Below are 10,710 nucleotides of genomic sequence, written 5' to 3' on the forward strand. Positions count from 1 at the left end.
TCGTTCTCTGGAGTTTAGTTTTCTCATCCATGAAATTCAGAGGATTTGACAAGATTAGCGTACAAGTTCTCTTTCTGTCTCTAATATGCTAAGGTTCTACAATCGAAAATCTGCATCAGGAAGAAACAAGCCCCAGTGCCCTCTGAAATTTATTGGCTTATCAGAGAATCTGCTTTACAACCCTTAGCTAATCAGAATGAATTATGACCGGTTTATCTTTAGTGTAGATCAAAGAAAAGTTTTTTCTTTTGGAGGCTGGGGGAGATGTTGGTATTTATTCAACTCACTGATGGAGAAAGAAAACTCTCCCACTCTATAAATGTTTAGCATGTGTGTAAAGGTCGTAGTTCTGATGTTCAGAAATGACACACAGGCTTGCAAAAGAATCTTCACTTGGTTGGCCAAATTAAACAACAGGCAGTTGTAGGTAAACACAAGTTAACATTTAACCACAAGAAATCTCTGTTCTTGTTCTCTCTTTCTCAATAGAAAGGCAGAGGGCTCTGGCTACTCTAGTCAGAAGCTGGGTACTTCTGAGACCTCACACATCTACCCCCTTTATAAAATATGGATTTTATATTTATAAAAGGTGGTTTGGTGGTTAAGGCCCTGGACTCTCACATGATAGACTGTGGTTCAAATCCTGGACACTGGGCACACACTCATGCTGGGTGTGTGTATGTGCGTGCCCCGAATCCGTTGAGGAGAAGGGATTGCAGCATGGCCATCCCTGCCAGGAGTGGGGAGAGATTTCTCACTTTCCTTCTCCATCTCTTTCCAGCAAGCGCATACACCCTCTGGCAAAAACCTAAAAAAAAAAAAAAAAGAGAGAGAGAGAGAAGTGTATATTTTAAGTTTATTTACTATTACTTCCATGAGTGAGAGAAACAGAGAGAGAGAGACAGCTTGCCCAATAGCATCTTGGCACTACGATACATCCAGTATTGGATCACGGGCATGGAATGCCAGCATACTCAGGGAGGTCTCCAGGAGCAAACCTGGAGCCTTCCCACGTGGGTCAGGCTCACAGAGTCATGTTCAGGTTTTACCACTGCTTCACTCTCTGGTCCCCCATTCATTCATTCATTCACTTATAAAGAAAGACAAGGTCTCTCTCTGTCACCATTCTCTTGCCTTTGGCTTCAGTTGAGTAGCTGGGAGTACATATTAACTATTCCAAATAAATAAAATGAAGGAAAAAGAGAAAAAATACGTTGCAAAATGGTATAACCGTTTATGTGTGTGTGTGTGTGTATCCACACACACATATAGTACCTGAAACATACATTTTCCCAGCTCTTCTTCATGTCCCAACTGCAGTGCTCCTTTTATAGACGACCCTTTATAAATTGTAAATCTTATTATTTTTTCCTTTTAGCATTTGCTCAAGATTATACCGCCAATAAGTGGCTAAGGCAGAATTCAGGAACGGCTGACTCCAGGACGCTCACACTTGACCATGGAACTGTGTGAAGGGAGAGGACCACTTGATCTGCTCGTTTTCCTGAAGCGGTGAGTACTTGAACAAGTAGCTGACTGTGGGACCTGCCATTGGTGTGGTGGTTAAAGCAGCTGGAGCCCACATGTCCGACTGTGGGGGCTTAAGTCCCAGATCCAGCGACCTGAAAAACACACTAGGCATGTGTGTGTGTGTGTGCACGCGTTCATGTGTATCTAAAATCCTGAGGGGAGAAGGGATTGTGGCATAGCCATCCCTCCTGAGGAATGCTTTCTCCTTCTCTCCCCGGTGAGCACACATGCTCTATAGTGTCTTGTTTTGAAACAACAACAACAAAAAGGAGTTGCGTGTAAGTCTACCAACTGAGTGGGTACTGTGCCACAAAGCTGTCTTACTCACATGCATTAATTACTCACTGTGTGGTATTCTCTGCCAGGTGCTGGGGGAAGGGAGTCAAAGATGATTTAGGGGGACCAGCAGATGGCATAATGGCTACGGTGGTGGCGTCCCATGGCTACGTTGCTGGACTCCCATGTAGTCGACCACGGTTCAAGTCCCAGACCCGGTCGGTGGCTTAAACTCACACCTGGTGCATGTGCGTGCTTGCCCAAGATCCCGGGAGGAGAATGGAGGAGAAGGGATTGTGGCGTGGCCATCCCCACTGGGGGGTGATTTCGCGCTTTCTGACTCTCTGTCTCTCTCTGTCTTTCCGGCAAGTGCACACACCCTATAGCAAAAACCTCTCGGAAAAAAAAAAAAAGATGATTTAGGCTGGACAGCAGTGGTGTACGCTGGTTGGCATTGCTGCTTGGCACACTGGGACTGCATGGCAAGCTTGGGTTTGATTCCTAGCCCAACCTAAGAAGCCAGGTGTGGTGGTACATGCCTGCAGACCCAACTACTAGGGAGAGCGAAGCAGGAAGACCATGACTTAGTAAGACCCTGTCTCTAAAACAAGATGATTTACACTTGATCGTGTGCTTAAGAAACTTCTAGTTTTTGAGGGACCAAGGAACCAATAAGAAAAACAAATAGAACATGAAAATTACTAGGGAAACTCAAATAAGAAAGAAAGAAAAGGCAGTGTAGCAGAATGTCGATGTCCGCAGACTGTGGAGTCCTGTCTCAGCGGCAGAACCTCTACGCCTCCTCAGTAACATGGGGCTATGAAAAATCTCTAATACAGATGTGCCAGTGTTGTGAGGGTAAAGTGATACAATGCAAGGTTAAATTGCTCAGCATAGAGACCGGCAGATTAGTTAGTTAATAGAACCAGCCATTGTCTGGTAGTTAAGGGAGCTAGATCCCATATAACTGACCTCATGGTTCGAGTCCCAGACCTGGCAGCCTGAAAAACACACCGGGCATGTGTGTTTGCATGCCCAGAATCCCAAAAGGAGGGAATAAAGGATCAGAAGGGATTGTAATGTGACCTTGCCCTAAGAAGAAGGCTTTCTCACTTTCCCTCTGTCTTTCTATCTCTCTCTGGGGAGTGAACATACCTTCTGACAAAAATATTTTTTGTTAGTTAAAAGGGCCAGCCCTGTAGCCTCATGGTTGAGGTAGCTGGATCCCACATGGCCAGCCACAATGTGAGTCCTGGCCACAGGGACTTAAAAAGCACTCTGGCCAGAGCCAGCAGTTGGCGTAGTGGTTAAGGTCCTGGACTCCCACATGGATGACTAAGGCTAAGTCCTAGACCTGGCAGCTTGCTTTCCCGTTTTCCCTCTCTGTCTCTCTCTGGTGAGTGCACATGCCCTATGGAAAATTAAAATAATAATAAGTAAAATTACATGAATAATTATCTAAAAAATAACCACTCTGGCCATATGTGTGTGCCATGACCGGGTGGAGAAATAGAGAAGGATTTGGGTCCAGCAGGTGGCATGGTTAAGGGCTCTGGACTCTCATCTGGCCGACTGTGGTTCAGCCTGGCGGCCCCAGACCTGACACCTTACTTTCTCACTTTGTCTCTCTCTGTGTCCCTCTCTCGTCAAATTTAAATAAATAAATAAATAAGGTTAAATAAAATAATTCTTTTTAAAAAAAGGAAATAGAGAAGGATTTGAAGTGTGCTTCCTCCCTTTCTTTTTCACTCTCTCTAGAGACCACATAAGCTCTCTAGTAATTTTTTTTAGTATTAGTTAATGATTTTGTTTAATAAAGTTTAAGCAAAGGGTCAGCAGGTGGCTAGTGGTTAAGGTGCTTGACTTCCACATGGCCTAATGTGGTTTGAGTCCCAGATCTAGCAGCTTGAAACTCACGCCAGGTACATGTGTATGCATGCACAAAATCCTGAAAGGAGAGGGAAGGGAAGGGATTGTGGCATGGCCATTCCCCCTGGGGGGGGGGGTGATTTCTCACTTTTTCCGTCTCTCTGGCTAGTGCTCACACCCTATAGCAAAAAAAATATATCTCCAATAAAAAAACTTAAACAATATAAGAATCATGCATACAACCACATTCTTGAGATATAGATGCTCCTTTCTTAAACTTTTTTTTTAGAGATTTTTTGTTGTTGTTGTTGTTATAGGGCATGTGCGCTCACCAGAGAGACAAAGTGAGAAATCAGTTCCCAGGGGATGGCCCCACTGCAGTTCCCTCTCCTCCATTTTCTTCTTGGGATTTTGGGCACACACACACACACACACACACACACACACACATGCCCGGAGTAAGTTTCAGTCCACCAGGTCTGGGACTTGAACTGCAGTTGGCTATGTGGGAATTCAGTGCCTTAACTACTATGCTACCTGTTGCTCCCCACATTTTAAAATTAAATTAAGTGTTTTATTGTTATTATTATTTTTTGGAGAGTTTTTATTTTTGCTATAGGTCGTGTGTGCTCACCAGAAAGAGAGAGAGAGAGACAGAAAGCGAGAAATCACTCCCCGGGGGGATGGCCACGCCGCCATCCCTTCTCCTCCATTCTCCTCTCGGGATCTTAGACATGCATGCACATGTGCTTGGTGTGAGTTTAAGCCACCAGGTCCAGGCCTCGAACCACGGTTGGCTACATGGAAATTCAGTGACATAGCCATTATGCTAACTGCTGGTCCCTATTATTATTATTTTTTAAAAAGAATTATTTATTTATTTATTTATTTTAATTTGATCAGAGAAGGACAGAGTGAGAGAAAGAGAGGGAAAGTGAGAAAGCAAGCTACCAGGTCTGGGACTGAACCGTGGTCAGCCACGGAGTCCAGTGCCCTTAACTATGACACCACCTGCTGGCTCCATATTTATTATTTTTTTAAAAATAATTATTTGCTATCATAACTTTTCAGTTTAGAACAGAGAGAGACAGATTGACAGAGAGAGAGAGCAAGCTGTCAGATCCAGGACTCCAACTGTGGTCATCCATGTGGGAGTCTAACACCTTTAACCACCACACTACCTGCAGGCCTTCTTATTTATTATTATTACTTTTTTTCATTTTATTTTTTATTTTTTAGTTTGACCAGAGAGAGAGGGAAAGTGAGAAAGAAGACTGCCAGGTCTAGGACTCAAACCATGGTCGGCCATGTGGGAGTCCAGCACCCAACCATCATACCACCTACTGGCCCCTCTTAAACTACCCTGAATCTCCCTGTACTAAGAGACCCTTTTCTTTTTTCTTTGTTCAGGTTTTTGCCTTTGGTCATGCGCAATGGCTGGAGAGACAGACAGAGACAGTGAGAAGGAAAGTGAGAAATCAACCCCCTGGGGGAATGTTCATGCTTGAATTCCTTCCCCTTCCTTCTCCTCCCGGGATCTTGGGCATGCACACACACATGCCCAGCATGAGCTTCAAGCCACCAGGTCTGGGACTCAAACCGTGTTTAGCCATGTGGGGAGTTTAGCAACCTAACCACTATACCATCTACTGACCCTAAGATTTATTTTCTTGAGGTTTCTTCTGTTGTTTTTTCTTCTCTTTTTTTTTTTTTTTTTTTTTTTTTTTTTTTTTTAAGAGAGATTTCTGCTATCGGGTGTGTGCACTCCCCGGAGAGACAGAGAGACAGAAAGCAGGAAATCACCCCCCTAGGGAGGATGGCCATGCCACAATCCCTTTTTCTCTTGGGATTTTGGGCATGGACATACATGCTTCTGGCATGAGTTTCATGCCACCAGGTATGTTCAGCGATGGGGGAGTCCAGTGACATAACCACTATGCCATCTGCTGGCTCCATTTTTTTTTGAAAGATTTGGCTATAGGGCACGTACGCTCACCAGAAAGACAGAGAGAGACAGAGAGACAGAAAGCAAGAAATCACCCCCTGGGGGGATGGCCATGCTGCAGTCTTTTCTCTTTCATTCTCCTCTCAGGATCTTGGGCATGCACGCATATCAGCCCAGTATGAATTTAAGCCAGCAGATCTGGGACTCAAACCACGGTCAACTGCATGGGAGTCCAGTGACACAGCCATTATGCCAACTGCTGGTCCCGATTTATATTTAATTTTGTTATTTATCATTTTAAAAATTTATTTATTTATTTGAAGAATTATTTTATTGGGACCAGCAGTTAGTGTAATGGCTATGTCGCTGGACTCCCATGTAGTCGACTGCGGTTCGCATCTCAGACCCGGTGGCTTAAAATTCACGCCAGGTGCATGTTTGTGCATGCCCAAAATCCTGAGAGGAGAATGGAAGAGAAGGGATTGCAGTGTGGCCATCCCCCCTGGGGGGAGGTGCCTTCTTGCTTTCTGCTTTCTGTCTCTCTGTCTCTGTCTGTCTGGAGAGCACACATGCCCTATAGCAAAAACCTCTCAAAAAAAAAAGAATTATTTTATTTAACTATTTATTTATTTGTTTATTTATTTATTTATTTTAATTTGACTAGAGAGGGATAGAGCAAGAGAGAGAAGGAAAGTAAGAAAGTAAGCCACCAGGTCCAGGACTCAAACCGTGGTCAGCCATGTGGGAGTCCGGCACTCTTAACCACCATGCTACCTGCTGGCCCCATTATTTATTGTTTTTTAATTTCACTGGAGACAGACAGAGAGAGAAAAAGGGCAAGTGAAAAAGCAAGCCACCAGGTTCAGGATTTGAACTGTGATTGGCCACGTGAGAGTTCAGTGCCTTACCTACCACACCACCTTATGGCCCCAAATGCAGTTATCTATTTAAAGTTTATTTCTTCTCTGAGTGAGTGAGGGACAGAAAGATGGCAGCCCAGCAAGGCCCTAATGCCACAATTAATCCCCTATTTCAGCCAGTCCTAGATCACGGGCACATGTATTCCCAGAGTACTCAGGGAGGCTTGTGGACGCTAACCCACACCCATCCCATGTAGGTCAGCCTTGCAGAACATCACCCTCTACTGCCACCCTCCGACCCCCATAGTTACCTTTTAATCCCACTAGAGTGTCTCCAGGAAACAATGATGCTGCAAAGCGCCCTAGCCCCCCATGCTCCAGGAGCTTGGGCTAGGTCCCTGGAAAGGAGAGTTGTGACCAGGAGTGACCTGAGGCTGGGCACATCGAGACAGGCACGAGCGTCACCTAGAGTATTTGTTCGAAAATCTCTGGGTCCACTCTCCGAGATTTTCATTATGCTCCAAATTTTAATACATACTTAACTAATATTGTCATCAAACTATAATCACAGGAAGAGTTTCACATGACCTTATCCTGCAACCAGTTCCCTTCCCACCAGTTTATTTACTGCTTTCTCCCAAACATTGACTCACCTCCTTCATCCCAGTCAAGGACATTGCTTTGGAGTGCTACATGGCTGTCCCTCAATTTCTAGTCTTGGCGAGAGGACGTGCAAATTCTTTCATCTGAAACCCTCTGCCTTCTCACGGCCACCCAGAAGCTCACACTTGGTCTCTCTCTAAAACGACCGAAAACCCACCTCCTTGTAGAAGCCTCCCGTGCTGATTTTAAAACACTTTTGTAGTGTGTTCTGTGCCACAAATGCAAGCGGACGGTGGGAATGTAACCAGAAGTGTCCTTAGGGCCCTGTGTGTGAGATCTGGCCCTTCCCACTGGGGGCAGCATGGTTTTATGGAGAGAGCAGGGACTCAGGAATCTGTCTGGCATGAATTCATACAGCAGCAATACTCAGGAGTTCTCAAGTTATTCTGGCTGTCCTTTGTCACCTTGGAACTGAAGCTTTATTCTCTGGGTTGTTTTCTCCCACCCCGGCTTCTCCAGGCAGCTGTCCCTTCCCCTCTTTAACTCTCCAGACCCCAGTGAGGACCACTATTTACTATTGCGCCCTCTTCTATCAAGTGGGGATTATGGTACCTTCTTGTTGAATCCTTGTAAGAATGAAATGAGCTCAGGCATGTGTAAGGACTTGGCTCGTGGTGAGTTGTGGCAGATGCTTTAGACGGACTTGCTCAAAACTCATTCCAAGCCTTTTCTAGCTTGCTTCCTGGACCACAGAAGCTGGAAATCTAAATATTAATGCTACATCTCTCAAACTCCCTTGCAACTCTGGTTTCACTTGTGAGTTAGAGTCCTCTTGTATGAGCCTCGTACTACGAGTTATGGAGAGGGAGAGGCAAACTGTGAAGGAGACATGTTAGTGGTGCTGATCAGGGCAGAGGCAGTGTCTTTCTGGAGCCAACCGCGGTCTGTCAGTTTAGCAGTTCCAGGCAGCTGTCCCTCCCCTTCTTCTGGACGATGGCAGAGGCTGTGACTTGCTTGTCAGCCCAGTTCTGCAGTGTAATTTTGGAAATCATTCCTGGGTGTTTTGCCTAGAGTCTATTTCTTCAACTTTCTTTTTATTTAATTTTTTTTAAGAATTGTTTTATTATTATTACTTTAATTTGCTATAGGGCACTTGGGCTCATCAGAGAGAGACGGAGAGAGAGAAAGAGGGAAAGTAAGAAAGCAAGTTGCCAGCTCCAGGATTCAAACCACAGTCAGCCATGTGGGAGTCCAGCACTGTAACCGCCACGCCACCTACTGGCCCTCTCTTCAACTTTCTTAATGATTATGTGATCCATCTATACCCCTTAGGAGATTCCTTTGTGCGTAAATTAGTAAGAATGAAATCTGTTGTCTACAACCAAGAAAACTGACCAGTACACAAATATTCAGTAAATGTTACTTTTTGGCCCAGCTGCTATGGCACAATTGGGGGCGCAGTACCCTGCAAGCTGGGAAGACACATGGCTAACTATGGGTTCAGATCCCCAGGTGGGCCTAAAAACACAGCAGCCACACATGTGGGCACCCAGGGTCCTGAGGAGCTGGAGGGCTGAGGAGGGGTGATTGTGGTATGATGAGCCCCTATTGAGGGTGTTATCTTTGGTGTGCACACATGCACATACATACATGTACGCTTTGTCGTAAAAATAAATAAATGATAACAGTTACTATTATTGTTAAAACTTTGTTGAATGCTTCATGATCAAGGAAGTTACTACATTTTTGGAATTTGAGAGATTTTTGCTATAGAGTGCATGTGCTCACAAAGAGAGAGATAAAAAGCGTGAAATCACCCCCCTGGGAGTATAGCCATGCCACAGTCCCTTCTCTTCCATTCTCCTCAGGATTTTGGGCACACACATGCCCAGCATGAGTTTCAAGCCACTGGGTCCAAGACTTGAACTGTGGTCGGCCATGTGGGAATCCAGTGCCTTACTCCCTACGCCACCTGCTGGCCCCAGAAAAAAAATATTTTAAACTGACTACTGGATAAAAACATGTAAAATAATTTCTAGAGTAGCATTGTTCCACAGAATTTTCTTTTTTCTTTTTCTTCATTCATGATAGAGCACCTGTGTGCTAATGAGAGCGAGAGAGAGAGAAAGAGAGGAGCACCCCCAGAGAGTCTGGTCGTGCCACCTCCAGTCTCTGGCCCGTCAGATCTCGGGTACTCAGGTGCACGCCCAGCGTGTCTCAGCCCAGCCGGCTGGGGATCGGAATCACAGTTGTCACGTGGGATCCAGCTTCTCTTGAGCAACACATTATCATTGCACGACGGAGCTGGTCCGGAACTTCCTTTAATGCCAGAAATAGTCTGTACTTGTACCTAATATGGGAGCCACGGATTACATGTCACTGCTGAGTACTTGAAACGTGGCTCTGTGACTGAGGAGCTGAATTTTCCTTCTCATTTTAACATGGTCAAGTGTAGAGGTACCCACGTGTAGCTAGTGCCCACGGTGTTAGCCAGCACAGTCCTTGAGTCTCTCGGCCTAACATTCTGCAAGGGTCTTCTGGTGTGCCCTCTCTCACCCTAGCCAAGAACATCTTCAGCTGGTTCCTCTTCAAGCCCTGGTTTCAGGTCATGTCATAATAATCTACAGAGAGAAAACATGTCCATGATAATGACATTTTAATGATAATGCTTATATGATATATTTAGAATTTTATCATATTTGTCTCTAAACCCCATTTTAGGATTATATATTGACTTTTTTTTTTTTTTTAGACAGAATCTTGCAGTGTTGAAATTCTCCTGCCTCAGCCTCCCTGCTGGGCACATGCTACCGCTCCAACCTCTGTTTTACATGGGGTCTTGCAATTGTTGCTTAGGCCAGCCTCAAGCTCAAGGTCCTCCTGCCCAACCCTCCTCTAATTGCCGAGACTGCAGGTGCATGCCGCCACACCCAGTTTTAGGACTGGAAATGGGACTTAGGTTTCTTATAGGGTCCCAGCCTGCCCAGCACAGTGTCCCAACAGCATGCACACTGTGGCCCAGCCACGTTGTCTTTATTTTATTATTATTTTTTGAGAGGTTTTTGCTATAGGGAATGTGTGTTCGCCAGAAAGACAGAGACAGACAGAGAGACAGAAAGTGAGAAATCACCCCCTGGGGGGATGGCCACACCGCAGTCCCTTCTCCTCCATTCTCCTCTTGGAATCTTGGGCACGCACTCACACGTGCGCAGAGTGAGTTTAAGTCACCGGGTCCAGGCCTCGAACCATGGTCAACTACGTGGGTGTCCAGCAACATTGTCATTATGCCATCTATTTGCCCCATCACATTGGCTTTTGATTTGCTGTACCCCCAAATGGCATTTGAGGGCCATCTTGTGATTAAGGGAGCTGGATCCCACATGGCCAACTACATGATTCAAATCCTGGCCCTGGCAGCATGAAAAAGACACTGGGCATGTGCGTGTGTTTGCCCCAAATCCTGACAGGATGGAGAAATGGAGGAGAAGGAATAACAATGTGACCATGACCCATTGGGAGGTGCTTTCTGCTGCTTCGCTCCCTCTCCCTGTCTCTCTCTGGTGAGTGCCCATACCTGCAGGAAAAAAGAAAAAAAAAAATTGCAGTGTTTTTGCTAAAATGCACTCT

The 10,710-nt window shown here is 45.3% G+C and overlaps 1 pseudogene; it reads left to right on the forward strand.

Annotated features, from left to right (window-relative positions):
* Positions 1-2,552: 2,552 nt before the first annotated feature.
* LOC102501875 (NADH dehydrogenase [ubiquinone] 1 alpha subcomplex subunit 1-like) overlaps positions 2,553-10,710 on the forward strand; it is a 27,967-nt pseudogene continuing 19,809 nt past the window's right edge.

The sequence above is a fragment of the Tupaia chinensis genome, unplaced genomic scaffold (genome assembly GCF_000334495.1).
Source record: "Tupaia chinensis unplaced genomic scaffold, TupChi_1.0 Scaffold000523_1, whole genome shotgun sequence".
Lineage (NCBI taxonomy): Eukaryota > Metazoa > Chordata > Mammalia > Scandentia > Tupaiidae > Tupaia > Tupaia belangeri.